General features: G+C 33.6%; 1 protein-coding gene and 1 long non-coding RNA gene across 10 annotated transcripts in view; both read left to right on the top strand.

Moving 5' to 3' along the window:
* The window catches only part of XRCC4 (X-ray repair cross complementing 4), a 235,263-nt gene that overhangs the window by 49,738 nt on the left and 162,661 nt on the right, over window positions 1-22,864 (top strand). The gene's annotated exons all lie outside the window — the stretch shown is intronic.
* LOC103563648 (uncharacterized) lies at window positions 16,934-21,890 on the top strand. The gene is made up of 3 exons (XR_547915.2): window positions 16,934-17,895; window positions 19,362-19,405; window positions 19,968-21,890. It is a non-coding gene; the product is annotated as an uncharacterized lncRNA (long non-coding RNA).

Here is a 22,864-nt window from a genome sequence, read left to right as displayed (position 1 = left end):
ATTCTGTAGAGCAATGTAATGTTTGGAATCATATTTTCTGTGGGTGGAAATTAGTATGGACACAAACGTAAGCATTACTAACAATTTTCTACAACTTACACTATTATAAAAGAGCCTAGTCAAAGACAATCATATTTGTGCGCCTCTATAGAATCAGATAACCTGGGGGGCTCTCTCAAGAACATCCAGCATTCCGTTGAAAGGACACTCAGAAATATCTTTTTGCTTGTTGTAAAGTCTTTAACAATTTTCCCTATCAAATGTAAGCCAGTTTGAAAATACTTTGAAACAAAAAACATATAGGAACCAAAATAAAAAATAATATTATTGACTGTTGCTCCAAAGGAAGTGAGATACTCAGATATAAACTTAATAAATCGTGTACAGAATCTGTATCCAAAAGAAATTTAAAAAAACCTAAATCACTGGAGGTATATATTGTGTTTATGAATTGAAGACTCAACGTAGTAAAGATTTTATTTCTCCCCAGATTAACCCATAGATTTAATCTAATTTCTGTCAAATCACAGAGAAAGTTTTTGTAGACACAAATATATTCTAAATTTTATTCCACTGGAAAGGCACAGACCCTAGAATAGCTAAAACAAACTTAACAAATAAGAATAAAGTGGGAGGAGTCCCTCTAGTCGATATGAAGCCTTTTTATTTAGCTACGTTAATCAAGACAGTATGATATGGGCTCAGATATAGACACAGATCAACGGAACAGAATTGAGAACGGCTGAAATAGACCCACACAAATATGCACAATTGATATTTAAAAAAAATCATTTTAATTCATTAAGTGTTGTAGTCAAAGTAGATATAAAATCCTGAGGCAGTAGTTACCAGGGAATGCTCAACTGCAGGTCAAGGAATCAGGAAATGCCTCATGGACAAGCCTAGTAATTATGATAGTTCTGCTCCACTTTGTGTCATTGTTTAAAATTCATGCCAATCTAAAATCATATGACTTAGACTTTTTAGTTGGTTCCGGCTCTTGTTGGGGAAGATGATGAAGGGAAGTGAAGTAGAAACCACTCCAGCCACCTGGGACTACTCACCAACCTTACTCTTTTTTTCCAGCTGATGTTGGTAAAAGTGCAAAAACAATTTAATGAAGGAATGATAGCCTTTTCAATAAATGGTGCTGGAGCATCCATAGACAAGAAAATGAAGCTCCACCTACATCTCACACCTTACACAAAAATTAACTCAAAATGAATTACAGATTTAAATCTAGCACATAAGACCATTTAACTTTTAGAAAGGAGAACATAAGGAATAATCTTTGGGATATTTTTGGGATCTGTGTATAAGTAAAAAGTGCTTAGACTTGACACCAAAAGTGTGATTCATGAAAGGAAAAATTGATAAAGTGGACCTTAAAAAAATTAAAAACTTTTGGTTTGCAAAAGACCCTGTGAAGAGGATGAAAAGACAAGCTACAGACTGGAGAGGATATTTGCAAACCACATATCCAATAGAGGACTAGTGTCTAGAATATACAAAGACTCTCAAACTGCAACAGGAAAAAACCAAACGATTCAATTAGAAAAATGGGTGAAAAACACGAACAAACATTTCGCTGAAGAGATTATAAGGTGGTAAGTAAGCACATGAAAGGTGTTCAACATAGTTAACCATTAGAGAAATGCAAATTAAAAACCACAATGAAATATCACACTACATACCTATCACAATGACTCAAATAAAAAATAGTGACAGTAACAAATGTTGGGGAGGATGTGTAAAAACTATCACACAATCATTGCTGGTGGGAACATAAATTGTCACAGTTGCTCTGGAAAACAATTTGGCTGGTTCTTATAAAACTAAACAAATACTTTTATGACCTAGTAATCATACTCCTGGACATTTGTTCCAGAGAGATGAAAACTTATATTCACATAAAAATTGTTCAGTAATGTTCATAGCAGCTTTATTCTTAGTAGCCCCAAACTGGAAACCACCCATATGTCCTTCAGCTGGTGAGTGGTTCAACAAACTGTAATACATCTACAATGGAATACTACTCAACAATAAAAATGAATGAAGTTTTCATACATACAATGACTTGGATGAATCTCAAGCAAATTGTGCTGACTGAAAAAAGCCAATCCCAAGGTGATTCTATTTATTTCTAAAATTCTTGAAATGACCAAACTGTAGAGATGGAGAACAGCTTAGTCCTTGCCAGGGGTTAAGCGTAGAGCAACATGAGGGATTTCTTATGGTGATGGAACTGTAGTAATGGAATGTGTTCTTGACTCTGGTGATGGATACAGAAACCTACACATGAAATACAATTACATAGAACTTAATACACAGATACGAAAATGAATACATGTAAAACTGGGGAAATCTGAATAAGATGGGTAGATTGTATCAATGTCAATTTCCTAGTTGTGATATTGCACTATCGTTTTGCAAGATGTTACCATTTAGGAAACTGAGTAAAGTCTACACAAGATTTCTTTGTACTACTTCTACAAGTGCATGTGAATCCACAGTTATCTCAACATTAAAAATTTAATAACAAGAAAAGAACATGGATCTTTGTAGAACATTCTTTTAAATTTAAAACAGTTATTTAAAATAAATATATATGAAGTCCTGTAACAATTGTGCCTACATATACACTTAAATATTCTTAGGCATTAAATTTAACTTAGGAAGGGGGGACATCTCTTAGTCGCTTAAAAATTTAAAAAGATTCCTGACTAGGATGTATTTTTTTAATTTTAATAATTGGAAATTAATATTAAATTACTGTTAACAGCAATGGAATTAACATTTTTCAATATTTTATAGTTTGGTCACAGCTAATTCAATACTTCAGTTTCATTTTTGAATTTCTATGAAATATTAGTTATGAGTTTGTATGTTTTATATTATATAGGTTTAGAAAATAAGAAATAATTGTAAGTGATTCTTATGGAATTATAAGTGGTCCTACCAACAGCTGGCTAACCATAGCTCCACTTTGGAGTACTCACTGGGATCAGTCCTAGGACTGTAGTGACAAAGTGCTTTAGCAAGGGAAGCGATGCATTTAGAAAATATTTTAGGGGCCGGCTCTGTGGCCGAGTGCTTAGGTTCGCGTGCTCCGCTGCGGTGACCCAGGGTTCAGATCCTGGGCGCGGACATGGCACCGCTCGTCAGGCCACGTTGAGGCGGCGTCCCACATCCCACAACTAGAAGGACCTGCAACTAAGATATACAACTATGTACCGGGGGTGGCGGGTGGAGGGGGGGGCTTGGGAAATAAAGCAGGGAAAAAAAAAAAAAAAGATTGGCAACAGTTGTTAGCCCAGGTGCCAATCTTTAAAAAAAAAAAAAATTTGGTTACGTGTGGTTTTGAAGAATCTCTGCTGAACTGAATCTGTATTATAAAATTTGACTTTTCTTATTCTGCATCAAACTACATATTCAGGTAACATTATTATGTACTGATATCTGACTTGTTCTTGCAGTCAGTTCCAGACTCTTGCTTAGTGGTACTATTTCAGCATAAATGTGTTTATCGAAAATAGTAGTGCACGCAGAACCTTGGTAAATCAAAATGGAAGAGTGTGTGTTATTGGTTTTGAATAGAGTATTTTTTTATTGTTGTTAATACAGGCACAACTAAACTAAAATAGCTTTCTTCATGTTTGTATTAACTAAAGATTTTATATGTTTGATGGAAATATTTTCTATTCATCAGCTTTTAGAATCTGATAAAAAATAATATATATATAAAAGCTTTTCATAGGTGGGATTTTCTGTAAATTTTCTTGCAAAGGAAAAGATATTTTCTTCCGGATTCAGTTCAGTAACAGTTCTTGCTCGTGATATATCTCTTTTTTGACAGTATGTAAGCCTGTAATACTAGGAGGAAAGCCACCTGCATAATAAATATCGTTCTGGTCTCTCGTCTTATTTCCTCTAGTTGTGACAATCATTGGGTATATACTGTTCCATAAAAGGCTATCCTGTGAAGAAAATACTCTCATGTTTGTAATATTTGTTTTCCATAAAGTTCAGAATCTAATTTTGAAATATTACACTTATTTTTAAAAGTAAAATACATATTAATGAGTCTATTTTACTTTCATGAAAACATTTGATATTTTTCCATAATGTTTCCCTATGTCTAAAATTCGTATATAAATATATCTATGTCTGTCTCTCTTTCTCTCTCTATACATAACCCTGCTATTTTGAAATACATGGTTTTTGCATATAGTGGGCATTTGTTTCCTGTGGCTGCTGTAACAAATTACCACAAGCTGGATGGCTTAAAACAGAAATTGATTCTCTCACAGTTCTGGTGGCCAGAGGCCCCAAATCAAGCTGTCTGTATAGGCAGCGCCACACTCCCTCCAGAGACTCTGGGGGAGAGTCTGTTCCATGCCTCTTCTAGGTTTGTTTCCACCCCCCAGTCCCGCCCATTTTTTAAAAAATTGTGGTGAAATACACATAACATAAAATTTACCATCTTAGCCATTCTTAAGTGTGCAGTTCAGTGATGTTCACAATTGTATTTGCCTTTTCTAGCTCTTGTAGGTGCTGTTCCTTGTCATGCGTTCATATCACTGCAATTTCTGGCTCATCTTCACATTGCGTGCTGTGTGTGTGTGTATGTGTGTGTGTGTGTGTAAACTCCCTCTGACTTATAAGGAGAAGTTCTTTCCCTCAAGAGCCTTAACTTAATCACATCTTTTGCCATACAAGTTAATATTTACAGGTTCCAGGGATGAGGAAGTAAATATATTTTTGGGACCCCATTATGTCAGCCTGTCACAGTAGACATTCATTAAATGTTTAATTATAGCCCATATACGGAGTTATTTTGGGGATTATTTTATGTAAGGGATTCCTTTACATATAAACTTCACAAATCAATTGGACAAATCGGAAGGTGACTACAAGGTGCCTCTTGGGCCTATACGGATATGGCTCAAGCTTTTCTTTGAGGCGCTCATTACGTGGCCTGTGCCTTCATGCCCCTTCATCTCTCATCATTCCTAGTCTTGGGGATTCTTATGTATCCAAACACACACATGTTGTTTTTCATTTCTCTCCAGAAACCACAGTATTTTTCTATTCTATACTCTTGCTGATGTTCTCACCTTGTCTGGAATTCTCTCCTTTACCCCTTCACTCATTCTTTAAAACAAATAATTCTTAGCTTTGGGGCTGGGAAAGGAGAAAGAGCATGGATATAGTTTCAAAAAATATATTCAGTATCATAATAATTACATATTTGGAAAAGTAACAGTTTGTTTCTTTGTTTTAAACTTAAATTACCACAGTTTATTTATCCATTCATCTACTGAAGAACATCTTGGTTGCTTCCAAGTTTTGGCAATTAGAAATAAAGCTGCTATAAACTTATGTCCACACGAAAACATGCCCAGGGATGTTCGTAGCAGCTTTATTGCCAAAACTTGGAAGCAACCAAGATGTCCTTCAGTAGGTGAATGGGTAAATAAGCTGGGGTCCATCAGACAATGGAATATGTTGATAATGGGGGAGGCTGCACATGTGTAAGGGTATATGGGAAATTTCTGTACATTCCTCTCAGTTTTGCTGTGAACTTAAAACTGCTCTGAAAGAAAAAGTCTTGAAAACATTACTTACTAAAAACAAAGCTTGTCATAACCTTGCCTGCTAGAAGTACGTTCAACATATGATTCTCTATCAAACCTCCTTGGGGGAGTCCTCATCAGAATCTTTAAAGTGAACTTTGATGTATTTCTAAAGGGGGAAAGGATTAAAATACTATAGCAAAATATTACTTTAGTCACCCTTCAGAGGCTTTCCCTCAGTCCCTTTATTCAAGCAAGTAGTATACAAAACTATTAATTGCTTCGTATATACCAATCACCTGCCTAATGTATTCACTAGCTTAAAAAGGGTTTGCAGGTATTGATTTTGTGTCACCTTACATGATGTGAAATTGGAAACTATTAGTTTTATGTAAAGTATAAAATAGATGTATATTTATTGAGTCATTAACTCTGTCCTTGATGGATTTAATTTCAGCATACGAAGATTCCTCTTAGACTGGCCTATTCTGGAGTGATTTAATGTATAAGTCAGGAAGCAGCTCTTAGATGATCATAGTTTAGACATTTTTCTAATACACCAAAAAATTCATCTAAAAATACTGTTAAAACTGTAAGAATAGACATGATTAGAATATGATTAACTAATAGTAATTTAGCACCTAGAATAGTTGAAAAACGTTTACATAATTTGAATGTCAATATTCATTTTGGTGCCAAGATAAAACTTAAGAAAAACCCTTTTTAAGAATGATTTCTTCCAAAAATCATTTTTTTACTTTTTTTCAAAAACAATTTTAAAAACAGATATTTCTAGGATATTTTGTTTAAACCTATTGTTATTTTAGCTTTTCTTTCTTTAACTTTACTCAGGGAACATGAACTGTAATCTTCACGGCTTTTTACGTGTTAATTTGTCGTATATATTACTCTCGTTAGTTAAATGCTTTCTGGAAATTGGTAGCTTAAAAATAGAAGACTAAATAAAACAAGTTATCATAACTGATTTGTTAGTTGTGAATGAAATATGTTCAACGCAAAAAACTGTTAACTATTTTATTTTGAAATTTTTAGAAGGGCAAACCGAGAAGAACATAACATTTAATTTTGAAATGAGGTCTTCATGCATCATTTATTTGCAGCTACATTCTTCAGGGAATATGACCTATCTTTGTCTTTTGAATGACAAACAGTTGAAAATTTAAGACCTTCATCAAAGCAATTCCCCTGCCAGTACTAGTCTGGTCCCTGTGGGATTTTCTCAAGTGCTTTGTCTGGGCTCGTTCTAGACTTAAGTGATGCGGCTTTCATTACATTCCTAGGGAGATTATTTCATCATTTAATATACTTCACTTTAAGAAAATGTTTTGCTCTGTTCAGATTTATACCGTTATTGTGGTCATGCCCTCTTCGCCACCCTTATTTTTTCCCTTTGCTCATCCTCTTCTTTGCTTCCGCTGCTATATTTATATTTGTTTCAAGATGATTTGTTCGTTGTATAGAAAGCAAAAAGCCTTTTATGGAGTGATCCATATAGTGTATGTGAGTCTTAGGGAATGAATTTAAGTTTCTAGAAGACCTAAGTGCTAGTAGTAGTAACTTCTACCTTGTGCTTTTAAACTGCACTTATAGGGCTTTTTACAGATCTTTTTCAGCTATTTTTTAATAAAGTCAAAGTTTTTTATTTTTTGAATGATTTGAACAGTTTATATTCAGGAATACTCATACTTTTCTTCTTTTGATTCATGAAATACAAACCTGGAAGAGAAGGAGATTTTGGCAGAATTCCTGCAAGGTTTCTGTCAGGCATACATCATGCTATTTAATTTTCATTATATATTGTGAAATCATATTATTACCGTATTATATAATTGTGTAATTATGAGTTTGTGCCAGTGTCATCTGAAACAAATTAACAATCATAATCACAGTTGTATTTTTGCTTGTAACAAATGATAACATTTCATATAGTTGAGTAAATAGTAGTTATATAACAGACATAGCCCAAGTTACAATATAAGTCTTCGTCTGATATATTTTGTGTAATAGCTCATTTCTAGCTGTTTTATGCTCTTTGTTTTCTTTTTGTCTCATCTTTCTAAACATTGTTCTTTTTTGGATTATATGGGATATGAGTATATTTTTTAAAAAATAATATATTCTGTTAGTATTTTTATTGTGTTTTTAGACTAATTGGACAAAATAAAAGCATTACAACTAAAGGATAAAATTAAAATCCTCTGTGATGAATAAGACTAAAGGCCTGGGGCTCTCAGTATATCCTTGATATTCAAGGATTTTACATTGGTGTGCTACGCAAGTGTGTGACATAAAGTAATTTTTTTCCCCAAGGCACAAATTTAAATCCTCTACACCTTAAAGGATCTTCTATGGGAGTTAATTCACTTACTAAGTGAGAGAGCTAAATTGATAAATTGATATCTCAAAACTCCTTTGTTTTTTGCCACATACTGTATTATATACAAAAACTATTATGAAGTAATAAAACTATTTCTTTGTGAAAATGGTTATTCACAAGAAAATGAAAATGTGCTAGTGATGAAACAGCATTAAGAAACAACATATAAAATGTAAAAAGCTTAAAAATCAAACAAACTGAGCACTGTCATGTAAACATGCCATTTATTAACTAGGATAAGGTAGTTACTCTTTAAAAGGTTATAGTATTTCTTGAACATTAAAATATTCTCAGTGGTATACTTTAAAAATAATCAAAAGTCATTCCTGAGAAATACTAACATACACAATCAAATTAAGTTCCTTAGTGAGAGAGTAGTTTTAAGAAGTGAAGATGTCTAAGAAATCAACGAATCTTACTAAAAAAAATAGTTTTTATTAGTCAAAGAAGGAAATGTTGAAACTAGGGAGTTGCTCTCAGATCTATGACTTAAACGTCAAAACTGAAATCCTCAGTATTATTTGGTAAAGTTAATTATTGCAAAAGAATCTATTTTGAGGTATATACATCTTTAAATATTAAATATACCACTAATCTTATGGCAAAACTTTTGGTCATTTAACTAGCTGAAGATAGACTTACGCATATATATTTTTTTCTCTATGTTTCTGATAAAATTTATATGCAGTGAAATGCACAGATCCTAAATGTACAGTCTGATGAGTTTTGAAGATGTATACACCTGTGTAACCACCACCTCAGTCAAGGTACAGAACTTTAATATCACCTCAGAATATTCCCTTATGCCCTTATCTAGTCAATCCCTATCCCCCGTAGGCAAGCAGTCTTCTGATCTCCCTCATGAGAGACTAGTTTTGCCTGTTGTTGCACTTTGTGTAAATAGAATCATACAGTATGTAATCTTATATGGCCAGCCTCCTTTGCTCAGCATAATGTTTGTGAGATTCATCCATGTTGGTGCCTGTATCAGTAGCTCATTCCTTCTCGTTGAACAGAGTTCTGATGCACTGATAGACAACAATTTGATTATCTAATAATCAGTTGATGGACTTTTGTATGGTTACAATTGCAATTAGAGTTTGATTATCTTAATTCTTTAATTTTTTTTAAGAGTATTTTTAGGACAGTTGTAGGTTCACTGCAAAATTGAGGGGAAGGTACAGAGATTTCCCATATACTACCTGATCCCACACATATATAGCCTCCCCCACTGTCAACACCCCCCACCAGAGTGGTACATTTGTTACAGTTGATGAACCTCCATTGGAACACATTATCACCCAAAGTTCATAGTTTGTGATAGGGTTCAGTCTGGGTGTTGACAAATGTATAATGACATGTATCGATCATTATAGTATCATATAGAGTATTTTCACTGCCATGAAAATCATCGGTGGTTTGCCTATTTATCTCCACCTGCCTCTGCTCCCAACCCCTGACAACTGCTGATCTTTTATTGTCTCCATAGTTTTACTTTTTCCGGAACGTCATATAGTTAGAATTGTATAGTATGTAGCTTTTTCAGATTGGCTTTTCATTTAGTAATATGCATTTAAGGTTCCTCCATGTCTTACTTGGCTTGACAGCTCATTTCTTTTTAGTGCCAAATAATATTCCATTGTCTGGATGTACCATACTTTATCCATTCACCTACTGAAGAACATCTTGGTTACTTCCAAGTTTTGGCAATTATGAATAAAGCTGCTATATACATCTATGTGCAGATTTTTTTGTGGATATAAGTTTTCAACTCCTTTGGATAAATAGCAAGGAATGCAGTTGCTGGATTATGTGGTAAGAGTATGTTTAGTTTTATAGGAAACCTCCAAACTGTCTTCCAAAGTGGCCATACCATTTTGCAATCCCACCAGCAGTGAGTGAGAGTTCCTGCTACTCGACATCCTTGTCAGCATTTGGTGTTATCAGTGTTCCAGATTTTGGCCGTTCTGATAGATGTGTAGTGTATCTTCTTGTTTTATTTTGCGTTTCCCCAATGACATACCATGTTGAGCAGTTTTTCATATGCTTATTTTCCATCTCTATGTCTTCTTTGGTGGATTGTCTGTTAAGGTTTTTGAATCATCTTTTAATCATGTTTTTTGTTTCTTATTGTTGAGTTTTAAGAGTTCTTCCTATATTTTGGATAACAGTCCTTTATTGTATTTGTCTTTTCCAAATATTTTCTCCTAGTCTGTATCTCATTTTCTCATTCTTTAGACATTATTTTTGCAGAGCAGACATTTTTAATTTTAATGAAGTCCAGCTTATCAATTATTTATTTGGTGGATTATGCCTTTGGTGTTATATCTAAAAACTCACTGCCATTCTCAGGGTCCTCTAGGTTGTCTCCCATGTTATCTTCTAGGAGTTTTTAGTTTTGCATTTTACATTTAGGTCTATGATCCATTTTGAGTTAATTTTTGTAAAGGGCATAAAGTTTGTGTCTAGGTTTCTGTTTTTACATGTGGATGTCCAGTTGTTCCAGCACCATTTGTTGAAACCAACTATCTTTGCTCCATTGTATTGCTTTTGCTCCTTTGTCAAAGATCAGTTTTTCATTAGTTTTTGAATTCAGAGACTATGTGTATTTAGACATTGTTCCTCAAAATTTTCCACTCAATTATCTCTTTTTGCTAAGGGGAGTGAACTAGGTGATTGGCCTATTAGCTTACATAAATGCAAAATTTCTTTCAAGTGTCTTATATTGCTTTAAATATTTTGTATGAGCCCTTCTGTTAACATGGCAGAAACTCAGTACAAATTCACAAAGCCAAGAAGAATAGTAGAGGGCATCTAAGAGATATCTGTGAAATTTGTGATGATGGAAGGCATATGAATGATTAGTAACTCAGTAAGTGGAGTGGAGGAAGACTCTAATGTATTCAGGGGAGGTTGCTACAGAGGCACACTGGGTCCTAAGCGGAAAGCCTCAGGAATTGGAGGTACCAGTTACCTCCAAAGGTGAGGGTATAAAACAGTGTTGAAAGCATGAGGATTTGTTCAAAGCTAATAAGGGTCATTTAGATCACCCAGGTAGCCATGCACCTCATTCTCCCTCTTCTTGTTTCCTGAAAAAAATCTGGGTTCACAGATACCAAATACAGCTGAACAGGTTGAAGGACTGTATGAAAAACATGAGGATTAAATGAAAATCTACATAATTAACAATGGGAACAGTCTCCCTTTCCTTGCTTAATTGCAAGAATTCTAGCAGCCAGTCTTGTAATTCCCGAGTGCAAGGAGGAACTGATCAAGAGAAAAGACTTGGATATTGGCAGGTAGGGGTGTCTTGAAATACAGTGTCTCTGCATGACCACGCTATACTGAGGCCTCTCCATACCGAGTTTACAGTAAGTTCTCTGTTCCTTACTCTTAAGTATGAATGGATAGTCAAGGATTACCAGGTATTGGGCGGAGGGCTTGGGGGGGGGGGATGATTCTGTAGTATAAAACCCAATAATCAAATCAAATAAAAATTATAAAACAGCTTTGAGTAAAGAGATGCTGAAGGGGACAGAATAAATGTCTAATAACTTATCATTAATATTTCAGATAAATCAGAGAAGTTTGCATCAGTAAAGCAAAAATAGGATATATGCTATTAAAACAGAGCTATCAGAGAAAGGACGGAGGTCCTGAAAATTAAAATAAGTTTAAAAAAATATTAGAATGGTGGAAGATAAATGGAGCCAGCCTTCCATGAAGTAAAATTATAAGAAAAAGAGATGCACAAAATGGGAGAGGAAAGAAAAGAAAATTTGTTCATTGATCCAAGAATTTCATTCTTTGGTAAGAGTTATAGAAAAAGATAGAGGAAAATGACAGAGAAGAAGTTAATTTTATAAAAGAAAAAATACAAGAATATTTGTTGTATATGTGGGACATATATAATATATATGAAACGCCTACAAAGTACCCAGCACAATGAATGGATAAAGACCCATACCAGGTCATGTATCACTGTGAAATTTCAAAGTACTGAAATACAAGGATGACCCCAAAAATATCTGGGAAAGGAAGAAAAAAAGGGTAAATACACACAAAACATTAGAAATGAGAAAGTCTTTGAACGTCTCAATAGCAACACTGGAAGCTAGCAAAGAGTAGATCAAATTTTGAGGGAGAATAATTTTTAACCTGGAATTCTTCTGTAACCAGCCAAACTGTCAATAGTCAATAAAGATACCTTTAGATAGTCAAGTTCTCAGAAATTTTACCTCATGGGAATTCCTTCTCATTTAGTTTCTGCAGAGTGTGTTTCACTAAAACAGGGAGTACACCAAGAGAGAAGAAAAAGACAAGTACTCAAGTAGGTAGATATCTAATCCGGGAGAGAGGCAAAGGGAATGGTCCGTTGATAGTGATGGGCTGAAATCCCAGGATAACTGGTTTGCTCCAGCCCCAGGGAGTAACCACCCCGTGGGTGAGCGAAAAGATAGAGGGCTTCAGGAAAGTTCTACCCAAGGGGAAAAATGTAATGCCTAATTAATGTTTGTCCGTGTTTAGAGACATTTACAACTCTATTGGAGACTTTGGGGATGAATTAGTGATAAATACATAGAAAACAAAACAAATGCAGAAGTGAAGCAGTAATTAATTCAGAGAACAAATAGTTGTACAAGAAAGAAAATAAAATCATAGTATATTACATAGTTCAGCCAAGAGCAATTTTATACATTCATAATTATGTAAACGTAAAATGATGTATTAAAACGATATAACTGTGGTGGATGAAGGGAAGCAGAGAAAGTGAAGTGGGAGTGAGGAGAGCTGAAAGAGTTAGAGCCACATCTTGCATAGTAAGTAGACTGAAGAAAGAGTAAAGGAAATCATCGTGAATGGCTAAAATTGATGAGTCATGAAAAGTAGCTAAAAGCATTGAAAGGCTGCTTATGTGGAGCTGAAATCTGCTGGTGGACATGGGATGGGACTTTTTCATCATAAATGTTGTAGAACCCTGACTTTTTAAATTATGTACATGCATTATTTTGGTCAAAAATAGAATTCAGAATATGCCTATGACTTTGATATTCTCTTCCATATTATACCTGTGATTGTTTTACTGTTAAGAAAAGTTTCCAACTCTCACAATGCTTGAATTAAATGTTCATTTGATGGTCCAGGTTGATTATGTGGATTGCTGTGCCCACTTTCTTGGCTCGTAGCCACATACTTCTACTAGGATATAAAACCCACTTCGAAAAATATGGATTTAATTATTTCCTCATTATATAAAACTGTGCTGTGAACATTTAAGAACATAAATAATTTTTGATAAAGTTATGGTAGTAACCACTGCTGTATGAATGAAAAATTGTTTTTAAAAAACCCCAACAATACCCCTTTGGATATTCTGTGATTCAAAATGCCAATCCTTATTTTGAACTTTGTTGTCCATCCAAGTAGCTGTTTATCAAGAATCTACTTAGGTGGGTAGTACATTATATGGTGAAGAGTTTGTTTACTCAAATGCAGTTTAGAAGTTTTTGTAAATGTAGATATGACTGCTCTATTGTAGTATCATTGTGTGAGGAAGCACTCCCTAAATCTAAATACTTATGTGGGATCTTATCTCTTGAAAACAATTTGAGAAAAGCTGACTGTATTTAATAACTTTAAATTTGTGAAACCATGGGATTTCTACCAAGTAAAGGATTAGGACATCATCTTCTGTAATGGCCTGTTATGCTTCTGGGCTAGGAGGAAGTACATGACAACAGATGGATTAGATGACCTAACAGTTATTTTTCCATTTAAAAAGAATTCTTATTTTCTTTTTAATAAATTCAGAAAACAACCACTCCACATATGACATTTTACAACAGGGATTAGATCCCTTTCTAGATTGTGAGAGAATCATTGTCTATATTCCAGTACCAATATAAAAAGGTTTTATGTTGATAATTAATAAATATCGTTGTCAACCTATGAAAGAGACTTTTCAAAATAAACTAATGAAATTTACCTGATACACAAGATAAATAACAATATTTCATGCAAAGATGATAATTATGTCAAATACTGTAAAGTCATAATATTTAGAAACGAAAGAGGAAAGTAAGGGGGAATAATTTATGAGTGGGCAAAGATGATTTGAGGCTTGGCTTTTATGATTCATAATAAATATTAAAAATTTTTCCTCATAAGACTGTTGCAGGAGAACTGCAAACAATTTTAATCATAGGAGGCAGAAGGGAATGTTGCCCATTTTTGCTGAAGCTGTGCTTTTTTCTTTAGTTATAAATAGAAAATATGATAATTACAAAGTACTAATCTTATGTGTACAACATTGAGCAAAAAATACAAAATATTTATTTTCTATAATTGATATATTTATGTTCATTCCTTTTATAGTTCTCGTCTTCCACCACTCACCAAATTGCTTTACTTCTCCAAGTGACATGTGCTCCTATGACACAGATGTCAGTAACAGCCTAAGCTGGACTGTACCCCAGCCATACAAACTAAGAGAAGAAATATATTGAAATTAGGTTCCTAGAACTTGTGAAGTTCTATGGAATTTGTGTTAGTACAGAATTCTGGGATTAGTAAACAGGTAGAAAGACACGTATTGGAGGATTACATGGAAAATAGGAAAACAGCGATCAATTTTAAGGTAATAAAATGTGTTGAAACTTCTCAAAATTATTAAAATTCTTCCATACTTTCATTATTTGAAAAAAGTAATGATTACTCATTTCAGTGCTGCTTATATTTCCAAATCATATTTTGATCTATTTGCAAGACAGATAATTCCCTTTATTTAGAGAATTTATAATCTAGTGGAACTGTTAGTCGTTTAGCCGGGGTAGTTGGAGAGCGTAAGATAGTTTGAGGGCCGTGGGAATGTTTGTCCCAGAGTGCTAGTGCATGCGACTTAAAAGGCATCCATGAATATTCAGAGCACTGCCGTGAGACTGAAACAGATGGACACGCTGAAAGAAAAGAGTATTTGAATATAGGAAATTCGGTGAAGATGCAATTATAATTTAGTTATAGCATGACCAAGGTAAGTGAGTATGTAAAAGATAAAACTTTTTGCTATTATGATAGGTGAAGTATCAAGGGGCTTCCCATGACCTTATTTCACATGGGTTCTATCACTTTTTTATTTTACTGATGTCTTCCTGTGTGGAAAATGTGGGAGTTAATCTGTAGTCATGAAAACTTGAGGGAAAAAGTAGAAAATCTCAGAAAAATTGAGATTAAAATATATGGTAATAAAATCTGTTGGAGCAATCCATTGAAACATTCTTGGTGGCAAAATTCACATTTGTGAAAGGCTTCAAACTTAGGCTTTTTGATGTTATTTCCAAATAAGATTTTACCTACAGTTCCAGAGAAACCCTGATAGGATGAAAGAATAATTCTCTTATCTTACTACTTAAAATTTGAGTCCCATTATCAGATCAGATTACCTATATTGTGCTATGAATATTTTCAGAGCTTCTGTTGATTATGATCAGAAATGCATAAAATTTTATATTAGACACAGTTGTAAATGTATAGAATTTTATGTTAAATCAATAATTTGTTAAATGTAAACATTTAGAAGTGTTCCTAATTTTTAAGACCCTGTTTGGTGTTTCTTCATTTTTAATATGTCGTGAGCTAAAAGAATTTTTTAAAAAAGGAAGTGGCTCTGAATCTTATCTTCCAAATTTTATTCTTTTTCTGAAATTAAAGAACAAATTCAAGTTGTCAGATTCTTACTTCTGAGAGCCCTGTAAAGGGTTAACTTTGATAGCGTATGCCATTTGGATTGTATCAGTCAGAGAATATGAAATTGTTTGAGGGAACCAAAAGAGGAAAAACTCCAGTAGCCTATCCATGTGATTGTATAACAGTCAGCTTTCAAATTCATGATCGAATATATTGAGCATATTCTCCAACCCTTGGATGCATCCATTATTAATTACAATTATGTAGGGACAGTGTCTAATTGGAAGGTAGTCTGTCAGTTCTGCTTCATTTGCCCGTATTTTCCTTGAAATGTTCTAGGTATTGATGAGAACAGCCTCTTTGTTCCAAGATATCAAAGGTTTTACGATCCAAAATGAGATCATATGTATATGTATGCAGATGTCGCCAGTGTACCATATAGGATGATTGACAAGCCTTTGTTTGCATTATTCTGTGAAGTTCTTTATTTGTTCTTACTTCAGAAAGTGTTCTGTCAGAAGTCTAATGAGGTGGCATTTTCAAGTAGGAAGTCGGTTATGATTGTCTTGGATTAGTGTTCTGCTTTTCTTCTCAGTGTTTTTCCATGACTTATCTTTTAGTTGTTTATAGACTGCTGTCACCTCAGTGTCACAAGAGATGGTACAGACCTCTTCCTCTAGTTTTTTAAACTTCTCCCACTTAAGAAGGAGACCAAATTTAAATTTGATTACATCAAAATAATTACTTTTTAAATTTGTCATGTAATTTTCTGTAATTTGTCATTTTTCAGGCACTTAATATAGCACTTATATGAGCCAAGACTGTTCTAAGTGCTTTGCAAATAGAAGCTAATTTAATAAGAACTTTATGAGGTTGATACTATTATCATCTTCATTTTATAGATGAGGAAACTGATACTCAGAGAGGACCATAGCTAGTAAGTGATCATAGTGTTCTCAGGTCTTTTTATTCTTATGGGGTGAATAATCAGACATTTTTATGTTAAAAGGGGCCCTTGATTACAAATCATACTTTTTAATAGATAAGAGAATAAAAACAATACCTAATTGAAGAAGTCAAGGGAATCCCTCAATATTTATAATATTTATTATAATATATAATATACATAAATATATATTATTAATATTATTAATGTTAATACTTGTTAATATACTCAATTTTGATTTATTTTATTTCAATTCGAATCAGTTGTATTTGGCTATTTTTTAGACCTCTATAGAATTAGGTGCTAACAGAGGACTAGGTTGCTCCAGGTGATTCGTGAAGTGCTATTCTTTCCTTCACTCAGCATGTCTGTTCATTTGTCTTGTCTATCAGAAGTATAAAGACCTTCGATAAATAGGCTGCCTTTCCTATCGTGTCCTTGGATCTGGACTCATAATTTCCTGTGAATTTGGTATGTACAGTGAACTTTTGGCTTGCTGATACCAGCAATTGTTTGGTACTTTAATTCTGGCTTAGCATATGCCTTTAAAATCGTATTCAGTTTTTTTGAGTAGCTATTGAACTCAAATGCTTATATAAAATTTAAGTTCATTTGTTTTCTGCACTGAAGATGCTAATTCCCTCTTATGTTGAGTTAACCTGCTTGCTGTTGTCATTTTTCACTAAGTAACTATGAAATTCCCAAACTTCACTTGGTTATTCATTAGTTAATCCAGGGAAAAAATGAAAGTAAAATAATTTGCCTTTTATTTCCTCTCTTATGTTTGGATTCCTATGTTAATGACAATCAATTTGTAATAATGGCTTATGGAGTTCACCAATTTCAGGAAACTCCTGACCACCTCTTCAGCTATCTTCCTTATTGATACAGGAAGAACTGTATTTGGAAGCTTTTGATTAGCTCTTGTTAAATACGTACTAAAGTGTATTACAGATTTTACCACTGAGTCATTTTGTAACTATCTCCTTTTTGTTTCTAATACATGTTTTTTCCATGTGAGTACATCTCTAAAGTTACTGAGTTTCCAGAAACACAAATAAAGAACAGATGGGTACTCACACCTTACAACGAGTACAATGGGGACAGAGGACTTTCATCACATCCCTGTGTCAGCGTGTTAGCTATCATGTGGTGGACATCTGTGGTTGTTTGAAATGGTCCCTGCTGCTGTTTTGGACTCTCTCAGATCTGGTCTTCTTTACAGTAGCTTATTTTCAAGCAATTGGGTTTCTCCATTGTTTATTTGTCTGAAGAAAGACAGACAATTCTGAGTAAGTAAGAGTTAGGAAGTGTCTCAAATAAGGGTATTCCTTTTTTAGAATGTCCCATAATTTTACAAATTGATTCATTAATGTTGATTGATATCTCCTTACTCATCAGCATTGCCAGATTTGGGAATCGAACTTCATTAATGAGAGTATCTTAGTGTACACATTTCTGTACTTGTATGCCTATTGATAAAGCACTGTAAAACAAAATAGAGCATTGTAATTTGGATTAATTCAGAGAGAAGACCAAATGTAAAAATTTAAATCATGGATTATATCAGTAGACTCCTGATATTTATAACTTCAATATCCAAATCATGAGCAAGCGCTAAGGGTCTATGACATGAAACAATCTGTAATTTTCTGTGGCTCTAATTTTAATTTTGCACCACAGATTCCTAGGTGGGAGAGTTGCCTATTTATCCCATATGATATGAGATTTTGTTCTCTTCTTATCACTACAGTAACCTTTGAAGTTTTCAAAATATTGTGTCTTTGTGGAGAAATGGACATCAAATCAGAAGGAAAATTTTAGTGAATAATAAAAATGATCTTAACTTTTAACAAAACACATCAGAAACGCATGTGAGAGCAATGTGGCTTTGAAAATGCTAGGAGCTAGTACAAAGGTTTATGTTTTTGTAAATGTGTGCAGAATTCTAAGGTCTTAGAAAATCTAGCCAGCATGTCAAGGGACTTCTGTATGGAATTTTTAAAGAAATGCTGTAATAGATGGCATTAAGTTCTTAAACAAAACAAAAATAAAAAAAAACCTATTGGTTGTTAAAGGATAATTTTTAAAAATTACCTGAAGTGCTTAGAAAGAAATTTAGTCTATTAAGAAGTCTTATCCACCCTAATGACCTCTGATATCTATGTAAGAATTTACTAAACATAAAAAATCTTCAGCTTCATACTGAAATTTGAAATAGTAGAATATACAATAGTTAATTTTATTCTATCAGCACAGCCTTTTAGTAAACTTGACATCTTTAAATTGTTCCTCAGAGAAATTTTTGTTACACATGTTTTAAAGAATAATATTTTCAATAAATCATTCTATCTAAAAATCAAAAATCGTTACTCTTTAGACTTACTAAGATCAGGAAAAGGAAATTTTTAAAATGTTACAGTTTGGGACATATTTTGGGCATGTGACATATTGCACTAAAGTATCTTCTGTAAAAAAATCTTTCAATATCTCATATTTTCTCCCAGATTAAATAAGAATGCATCTGTGAATCATTGATTAAAATTGATTTTGAATTCAAAATCGCTGATCGCTGATTTTAGTTTGTTAAGACTCTAAGAAAGTTTTAGGAGTAAACTCTCATAATTATAGTTGACAATATAAAAACTTGTTAGGAATATGAAATTGCTTTATGGATGACATATAAATTGTGATTCTGTTTTATCTGATATGTTTATTTTATTTAATTTTAAATAATTAAAATATCTTTTCTTTCAAGGCTCCAAATAATGTGAAATGTTAAAGAAACTATTATCTGATTAGGTAAGGATTTAAGATTATCTCATTTTAAAATAGCTTCCCAGAGCTTTACAACTTTTAACAAATGTTCAGAATTAGTTATCATTTTTCAATTCAAAATTCCTGATCCAGGCATAATGAAATAACCGTTTTATCTATATAAGCATAACTTATGAAAAAATTAGTTTCTCTAAGGAGATATTCCTTCTTAAAAATCTCTTAGCATTTCTTGAGGTAATAACCGTGTCTGGGATTAAGTTAATCCCTAGACATAATTGATTTATATTAGATTTAATTAAAAAATATTATGAAAAAGATACTGTGTAATTAGAGGGTTTTATTTCTTGGATAGGAAGCTGGAATAGTGATAACACTGCATGTTGAAATTGCTGACAATGATGAATAATTCTCAGGCCTTTTGTAAACTCCAAGTCGACAAAGAACATGACTTTCTTGTCATTCGTGTTTGTGCTGAGCTGAGCACTCAATAAATGCCAAATGATATTCATGAAAGTAATGTGAGTGATCAGAAAATCATTGTATGGATTTCTGGGACTGACCTGTGATATGATCCTTCCCATTCCAGGTACATAGAAATGCTGAGGCAAGAAAAGAGGGGAAATCTCCAGGGAACAGAAATGAAAAGATAACTTGAAGTCAGAGCATGAGTTATGCTTCATTGGCCAGAAGAGTCATTTGGCTGTATATAAGTTCTGTGGGCTTGAGTTTAATGCCTCTGTTGTGATAGGGTATTAGGAACTGGTTAGGGGGAGAGGAGGGAGGGTGGAAGGGAACCCCCCCATGCACATGTTTGAATGACGTCAGAATTTATACTGTCCCCATAACACAGGAATCTCAAGCCAAGAGATTGTCTGAAACTTTTGCAAAAGCAAAGCCTATGCTATTCAGAAGCTAATGCAAAGCTCATGCAGATGGGACTCTTCTAGAAAGAATACCTCCTTTGAATATAAGCGCAGAATAAAAAATTCCGGCCACATGAATTATCTAACACGATACAGTCAACAATAAAAAGGAGAGTTATTACCATACATCATGAAGTAATATAAAACATTGAATGTAATATAAAATAAGTGTATTTTAAGTGATTAAGCAGATTTTAAAGGAATAGTAAACATAATAAAATAGAGCAAAGGAAAAATACATACATAGAAAATAGGCAAACAAAATAAGATGGTAGAAATAAATAAGTAAATCAATTATGTGACTATAAACTCTCCTGTTAAAAGACGGATTGTAGATTCTATAAAATACAAAATCCAACTTAATGCTGTTTATAAGAAACACAGCTAAAACATAAGGATCATAAAGGTTGGAAATAAAGAGATAAAAGTAATACACCAGAAAAACATTAATGAAAATATAACTTGTGAGTCAATTTTATTATCATACAAAAAATACATTTCAAGGCAATAAGTATTGCTAAGAATAGGGAAGACCAAATGACTAGGAAGATATGAGAACCTGTATTCACCTGACAATATAACCTCAGCATACATAAAGCAACAATTGACTCACAAGTTGAAATTAAAAAATCCAAAATCATGTTGAAAGTTTTTAAAACACCTCTGTCAAACACTGATATATTAAGCAGATAAGAAAACACACAAAAAAATAGCAGATTTGAACAGTATATTTTAAATAAGTTATTCTAATGGATGAATGAATGGATAGATAGATCCCTTTAACAATTACAGAATGTACTTTTTTCAAGCATACTAAAACATGACAATATTTAACTATATACTAGGTCACAAAGGACTTCTTGACTAGAGAATCAAGCTACAGTTCAAGTTTTCTGTAATAACTTAATCGTAAAAAGATTGTCTCTCCCACAAATATAAAAGCACACACATAAGAAGATCTGTGGACCAAAGAGAAAACTTAAAGAAAGATTGTGAAATACGTAGACTTGAACACCAGCCAAAACACTGCATATCTGAACTTGAAGCCAAATAATTTGTATAGTTTTAAATGCACATTTTAGCAATGATTGAAGATTGATGAGCCACTCTTTCAATTTGTGTCATTCAGTCTAAGAAACAGGGTATACAACAAAGAGAATCCTCAGGATGATGCTGAAGGGAGACCCAGGATGACTGTGTGAAATGAGTAAGAGGAACCTCAACTAAATTGGAATGGGGGAGTCCTGTAGGGGGGCTCTCACATCCTATTGTACATGGTCAATTACTCCAAACGGAAACAGACTTAGGTTTGCATCTCTGGAGGGAAGTGCAAGTACTTTCCTACTGAAGGAAGATTTCTCTCTGCCTGTCAACTGCAGCCAACTGCAGCTCAGCCAATGAGAAGCTATTGCCCCCCGAGTGTTACTTTCCTTCAATGGACTTTTGTTTAGAACAGCTCTCCCTACTCTCCCGTTTGCTCTATAAAAGTAAGCCCCTTCCTTTGTCTCTCTGGATTTGCATATGGTCGACCAAAGCATGGACATCACAAATTGCAATTCATGAATAAACTCGTTTTGAGGGTAAAATAACTGGCTTATTTGCTTTTTAAGTTGACAACTGCAATACAGTTAACTTAGAGGGCACCAGTCCATCTTGCAGCAGGGGATGGTCAGAGGGCCAGGTGGGACTAATCCAAGGGGGCTGGTGGTTGGGGGTGGTTGTTTGATGAGTTGGATTGTTTTGAGTTAGAGTTGAAATTTGCCAAACATAAATTATTTTTTAATATTTTCCCCATTCTCATTTTCCATGTATTTAATGCTTCCATTTTTAAAGGAATATATTTCAGATTTATTTTCTAATTTCCTGGAAAATAGTTATTTTTCCTTTTTAAAATTGTGAATGATTTTATATTTTTTTACTAAGTTTAAAGGGAACTACTTTTGTTCTGTTTAGAATATATGCTGATTAGACTGTAAAGAATACCTCCTTGAAACTGTTCATGTGAGGACAACTCTAAATTTTCTTACAGATTGATTTTCTTACATTCCTTAATTTAGAATAGACTTTCACTTTTCATCTAAAGAGACCTTTTTTGTTCTCTTTGGGGAAAGAGAGTTGAAAGTTGACAAGAGAAAGATGAAACATAAAGCAAGTGCTGTGTTTACTAACATCAAATGAACAAAACGGACACATTATGTCATGGGCTGCTTGTCTCCCTTAGGCGACAAGGACTAGGAGGATCTGGGCCATCCTTCTATTAAGTTAGAACAGCTGGAGTCTGACATGATTCTTCTCTAAATCTAAAGACTGGATGATGTTCATATGGGATCTTACTTGTCTTTTACACATTTGGTCTTCTGTGATCTTTTTGGCTGGGGATCTTGGTTAGTGTGCAGGATGAATTTGAGAAAAAAATTTCTCATTTCAGGATGGAATATTTAAAATAAACAGGCTGTGTGTTTATTACTGTGGAAACCAGACAGTATGACTATAAACAGAATGATTTCAAAAGACTAAGTGATTAAATGCCAACAGGATTGCAATGATACTATTATTTTTT

This window comes from Equus przewalskii, chromosome 13 (assembly GCF_037783145.1).
Source record: "Equus przewalskii isolate Varuska chromosome 13, EquPr2, whole genome shotgun sequence".
In the NCBI taxonomy this organism is placed as follows: Eukaryota; Metazoa; Chordata; class Mammalia; order Perissodactyla; family Equidae; genus Equus; species Equus przewalskii.
Note: the sequence above shows the minus strand (reverse complement) of the source record. Positions and strands in the feature narration are given on the sequence as shown.